General features: G+C 33.1%; 1 long non-coding RNA gene across 4 annotated transcripts; it reads right to left on the bottom strand.

Moving 5' to 3' along the window:
* LOC110738960 lies at positions 1-6305 on the bottom strand. Of its 4 annotated transcripts, none has more exons than XR_002514691.1 (6): positions 5149-6305; positions 2672-2757; positions 2429-2526; positions 1939-2300; positions 1771-1860; positions 1-523 (listed from the first exon to the last, which is right to left on the bottom strand). It is a non-coding gene; the product is annotated as an uncharacterized LOC110738960 (long non-coding RNA). The 4 variants fall into 4 exon arrangements; XR_002514689.1 differs by having other exon boundaries at positions 2672-2882; positions 5149-6304; XR_002514690.1 differs by having other exon boundaries at positions 1939-1992; positions 2241-2300; positions 2672-6292.
* Positions 6306-6544: the final 239 nt, after the last annotated feature.

The raw sequence follows: 6544 nt of genomic DNA, 5'->3' as shown, positions 1-6544 counted from the left end.
TTTCAAACTCACACCACCCTAATTTCATTCATAATTCCAAACTTACAACATTTTGTGAACCAAGCACCCCTTAATTGAATAGCCGTTTAGAAATTATTTATACTTCCTAATTCCTATCATACCTAAAAAATTTTTAAGGAAATATTTTACCAATACATTTGTTAAAAGACTTAGAGATTGTTCATATATTTTTAAAGCATCATAAAATAAATATCGCTATTAAGTCTTCAGACAAATGTACAGGTATAATATAAAGTAGTACCTAAACCAGTCACTTGAGAATGAAATTGAGCTGGGGCAATGGCTAATTATTTCAAAATTCAACCTACTCGTATTATTTACAACGGTAAATAGCTAATGATTACAAAATTGACACTCATATTCACAATTATTTTGAATATGGGATATATTTCAATCCCATTGGAAATTCTGATTTTGTTCAATGACCAAGAATTCTACATTACAATCCCCATTTCATACTCCTTGAAATCTTTCACAACGCAGCTATTTCATCCGGATTGAACTGCAACACCAGGAAATCACAAGCCGTATCAAAATATGTTGAAGGTGACATATATCAAGACTATTAAGATCACGAAAAGATTGAAACTCCAGCCCTTACTATTTTTCTATTTTATAAAAACCCAAACTAAAAGTTTTAACTTTCAAATAGGATAACACAATTTCACACCAAAAAAAAAAAAAAAAAAAAAAAATCAGAAACAACCATCAATCATTCTAATTGCTCTTACAACAAATAATGTTAAATAGTGAAGCAAACATAGTTTAATTTCAACCATCAATCATTCTAATTGCTCTTACATCCAAAAAGAGGGGGCATAAACAATACATTGCTCTTACATCCAAAAACTTGCACATGAATCAGTTAACTATCAATATTCAACCTCCCTTCCATATTAAGCATCAACAGATAAGATAAGAATACATTAATCATTTTATCCCTAGTACAAAATCCAGCATTTGAATCTCCAAAACCAACATAACTTAGTCTAATTCAATGTAATTATTCCCCAAACTAACAAAAAATGTGGAAATTTTTCACATTGAGCTATAATCCAACAAAATCTAGATTCAATGTGTGTATACTTTGTTACACTTGAATATTCAATTCCAAGTTGCACTTGAATATTCAATTCCAAGTTGCACTTGAATATTTGCATAATTTGTTCAAAATTTCTGAATTGAATCAACTGTTCAATTCAAATTTCCTGAATCAACTGAGAATACTTGTTACACTTGAATATTGCATATTTTGATACTCCCTACATCCTACAATGTGCGCATACTGTACAATCCATAACCTGAGTTTTTTCCATATAAATTTCAAGACCGTGACTAAAGACAGTTTCCTATTTCGCTAACTAAGAGTAGTTAATGCGGTAGAATGTGGAATCATCCCTAATGAAGAGTATATTTGGTGCTGTCTGTATAAACAAATAAATAATTATTCAATACACAACAATTTTTCCATTGTAGTTGCATTTTTTTTCCGTATCCAATTAAGCCTGATTATCTTTCACCTCGTAATCCCTAAAAAGCTTAGACTAATATCTTTATTTGTTACTTTGCTTCAAGACTTATTCAATCTTCTTCGGTTCATTTTTTTATTATTTTTCATAGTGCTGTGAAGAACAGGCTTCATTAGCAGACTTAGATTAGAATTGGTGCTAAAGTTTAGTGCATGAGTAAGAGATTTTGAACCAAAATCATTTCCTTTCCTCGAAGCTTTTCAGGACAGTGATAAGATACCTTGCAATCTTGGAGCTCAACATCTAAACCCAATTTCTCTTCTAAGTCTTCTTGCTCAAAAACATACATGTCATGGTATTTTTGAACTTCCTGGAAGAGTAAAAGATACAAATAGGTAAATAATATGTCATGTCATTCCAGTAAGGAAAAACAGAAACAAAACTTTACCTTCCTACTTTGTTCGAGATCCATCTCCAACTGCTCTATCTTCTCATTCGTTCCCTGTTAAAAGTAATGCAAGCCCCAAGAAACAATAAGCAGGGATATGAAGCTAATACAAATATTTCCCAATCACTAAGACCAATGACTAAATTACAACTAATCAATTTAGAGAGATTAATTCCTGAGTTGACCCTTGACAGCTTGATTAAAGAAATTAATGCAGAAATTAAAGAATCTCAACAATTTCACACAAAAAATAACGAACAAAGCATAATCTCAAATTGGGAAGAAATAGAGAGAATAGAAACTTGGGTTTTTCGGGCTAAGAATACACTGTGAGCCTTGCTTGAGCTATCACAAGTCTCGATCTGCAGCAAAAAAGAAAAATGCAGCACAATGACACACCACACAAACCCACAGAAATCAAATTATATCAATCTAAATGCTACCTGATGAATTATTCTGATCTGAAATCAAACAAATGAGGAAAGGCTACCTGAAGACCAGCTGTAGGAACAGCAAGAAATGTGGGTCTTGCGATTTAGCGACCCACCGAAAACTGAAGGACAACCCGATCCCGATCAATAATTGTCTCTAATATTACATGAGCCCAATCAATTAATCCGAAGAAAACAACAAAAATTAGAAAAATTATATGAAGAATGAACAAGAAACAACTAAAAAATCAACATCAATTATTTTAAAATTAAGGATTTAAACAAATCAAAAAAGCAATTACCTTCTGATAGTTCTGATAGAGGGGTTTTAGTGTGTACTCATAGTCTTTTTTTATCAGAATAAAACGAAAATCATTGAGGAGGACAACTGCGGGGTTTCATAAATGCATATAAATCAGTGTATAAATGTTCAAAAACCCCGAGGATCCCGCAGAACTTAGTTGGCTTCAGTTCATGGAGATCCTCAATATCACATCCTGTAAGATAGAGGTGCTGGTTGAAGGCGCAAAGGATCGGAAAAAAGAGCAAAGAGTAATTAAGAGGGTGTTACTGATTGACTATTAGAATAGTGTATAACTTTATATTATAAAAATTTTACTTGAACTTGAAATCAAATAAAAACAGTTGAATGTAAATAAAGAACATTTTCCTAAGTGAACATATTCAGCTCTTTTCAAAATTAAAGGTTAATAGATAAAATAAGAAAGCACTTCAGTTTTAAATAAACCCACATTCTTCATAAAACTAAAGTCCTGCTATATCTAAATTGCAGTCAAACTGTAAACTAACTCAATACAAGAAAGCATCATCAAATACTTTTGATATGGACACTAATTGTAGCAAGTAAGAAGTAATAAAAATAGTGGTCGTTCCACACATAGAAGCTATCTGACTAAAAATAATACCCCTTCCAATGTGTCACATGCTTCAACTAACATCCTAGATTTGATAATCACGGCTTCAAAAGAAGCAATCTTTTTCCTCCCACTCTTCCAAAGAATCAATGTCTGCCATTGACATGAATGACAGGCAGCCACCAAACTTGAGATGCAGAGCAGCTGCACCATTTCTTATAACCTTTCGAATCTATTATTGTCTAGATTCACAGTAATTTAGGTTATGTTGCAGCTTTTAACCTTCAATAGAATTAGGTACTATGCTTAAAGAAGTCTCTTATCTTTATTTAGATTAGATGAAATACAAGTACGATATTTGTGTGGTGTGATATGCAGCACATCTCATACATTCAGCGTATAGTATGTAATGGAAGTAGTATTCTAAGCTACTGGTACGGATGTACATTTCAGAACTACAAATGTTTGGACTAATGGCAAGGGATTTCAACATAAAAAGATACTATAATGAGCACTAAATTGGATCACTACTATAATGAGCCACGAAAAGACGCCTATTATTCAACTTCAGTTACAACTTGTCGCTTTTAATCAAAATTTGCAACTACAAATTCCAAAAAAAATCATCTAAATCACTATATGTATGTAATTACCCATTCATTCATTAATCATATAACAATTCCTCCACCTTGCTTTATAAAATCACACAATGCCGTCCTAAATAATTAATTTGTATTAACACAAAATCAAACCAACAACAATTCCTTGATCCAAGCCATTAACAAACACCATAATCAAAACCTAAACCACTAAATGCCATACTTTTGCGTCGACTACGAAAAAGAACTACTATTAAGCCGCTGCTCAGATCCGCCACCATTTGAACACCACCACAGATAAAAAATTTAAGATATCAGCTCAATTTCTGGAATTAATAAACCAAAAGAATTATAAAACCGTATACCTAAAAATATATCAATTCCAGATCATAGAAAAAGGGGAAGAAATTATTAATCAATGAAAGATCAAAGTCACAAACAACCCAAATTCATCAGAGTTTCAGTACTCTTTCATCAAAAATAGTCCAAAAATTACATGAAATCCACCTAAGAAGAATCCTAATTTGACTAAATCAACGATAGAGTGAAATTACACCCTAGATGGTGTAATTATATAAGATTATTGAAAAAAAGAAAAAAACCTAGCTGCTCCCTAAATCAATGACCATCAATTAAAGCAGCAAACTAGCTTTGTAAATCCAATTATAGCCCATAAAAACAACTAAACAAGGCAATGAGGCTACAATAGGATCTAAAACTCCTAAAAATGGGCCATTATCACTATCCCTTAGATGATAAAGTAGATTTTCATTATAAATAATATCCAAAGTTCCTAAATTTTCGCCGAAAAAGACCACAAATCACACCGCCTTATATTCACCATACCTTAACAATTCAAGGTCGATCGACATTTTGGTACAACGGAAGAAGCAATTATCCCAATGCACCTCACATCCGCTACACCCAACACTTCATTGACTACAATACATACACAGCTTCAAGCTTCTTCTTTTTTTGAGTGGGGAATTCCGATTAAAATACGGCAAAAAAAACAACTAATTCTTAACCTTACTCAAGTAGACCCAACATTCATTAATATTATACTTCAAACAAAACGGAGTACTTATATCGTTAAGCAAAACTACAAATCTACTCAAATCAGAGCACAAAATACTAAAATTCATTGAATTAAAAAAAATAAAGTAAGACCCACAAAAATATAGTAAATACAGAGCAAACCCAGGTGAGCAAAAAATCATAATTGATGCAAAAAAAAAAAAAAAAGAAAAAAAGGGAAAATTAAGTAATTAAGATAAAACAGATATAATTAACAAATAAACCCACCTCATTTCCAAGCTTAGCAGTTCTTCCATCCAAATCTTCGAGATCGTCTCCATCCCTAACAACAATCGCACCTCCATTTTCAGAAATTCGCGCGCTAGAATTCGAATTCGGCACTGGAGTTTTCTGATTCTCTCTCCTCGGCGACAAAGACCAACCCGTAAAAACCTTCTTCTAAGGTGTAAACATTGCTTCAAACTACAATTCAACCGATTTACAGCAGAAGAAATGAACCCAGTAACTCAACTTCATCAAAAGAGATGAAGAATTTTGATTAAAGTAAATCAAGATTTGAGTATCTTGAAAACCAACCAAAAACCCGAACCCTAACCCCAGAATTTCGAAATCAGGCGGAAAAAAACAAAGGATAAGACAATGGAGAACTCAGAGTGCGCTTTAATGGAGAACTCAAAGTGCGTTTCAATGCAGTAGTAAGAGAGAAATTTGAGGATGCTTAGGAGTTAGGAGAAGTGAGGATGAGAGGAGCAAAAGGCAGGAGAGAGAAATGGGCAACCCGAAAAGACTAAGAGGATGAATGCCACGCGTCAGCCCACTTTGAACACCTGGAATGTCAAAGCAAAAAGACCGAACCACCCCTGGCAATTTGGTCAATCAGGGAAGGGTGCTAAGGGCAGGGGAGGGCAAAACCGTCAATTTTGTGTTCATAAGGAACAGTAAAATTGCTACAGTCTTGGTGCTTGGGGCTTTTAGAAGGGTTTAGCTGGATCTATGTCAAATTGGAACTTTGAAATGTCGGTAGTTTCTATTAGTAAATACAGTTGAGGAACTACATTGGTAGAAAGACAATGAAATATACTTTCTTATTTTGTAAATGAACTGGTATTATGAATTTAGTTTTGTTACCTTTTGAGGTTTTGTTGATATCGGCGAAGTATTTTGATTATGTGTATGTGATTCAAAGTTATTTGAGGTTGAATGCATAAGTGGATAAGGATTTTTGGATTGGCCAGGGCGTAAAGCCATAAACTATTGGTGCTTCTCTCGGTGATTGCTCATTCTATTTTTGTACTATGAGTTGCTTCTCTACAGCAAGAATTTGGCTTTATTTGATAATCAATGACTTATTTTGGTCCGTACTTGTTGAGATCTATTGGTGGATTTCTTGTAAATGCTACTATGTTGCCTTATTAATTTTTATCAAGGGGTATTATTATTGTTGGTTATGTTTCTGTCAAAGAATTTGTGTTCAACAAATGAATTATGTTTGATGTTTAGTAATTATACATCAACTCCCGATTAGGTAGTTGTCCTTTATCTCATCAATATTGCAATTTGTAGTTGTAAGAGCGGATTTAGAAAAATAAAGTACCTATAAGTTGAAGCATGCAATGCTGTGTGTAGCTACTCATAAAAGTCATAGTGAACATAAAATTACATA

Source organism: Chenopodium quinoa, unplaced genomic scaffold (assembly GCF_001683475.1).
Source record: "Chenopodium quinoa cultivar QQ74 unplaced genomic scaffold, ASM168347v1, whole genome shotgun sequence".
NCBI lineage: Eukaryota > Viridiplantae > Streptophyta > Magnoliopsida > Caryophyllales > Amaranthaceae > Chenopodium > Chenopodium quinoa.
Note: the sequence above shows the minus strand (reverse complement) of the source record. Positions and strands in the feature narration are given on the sequence as shown.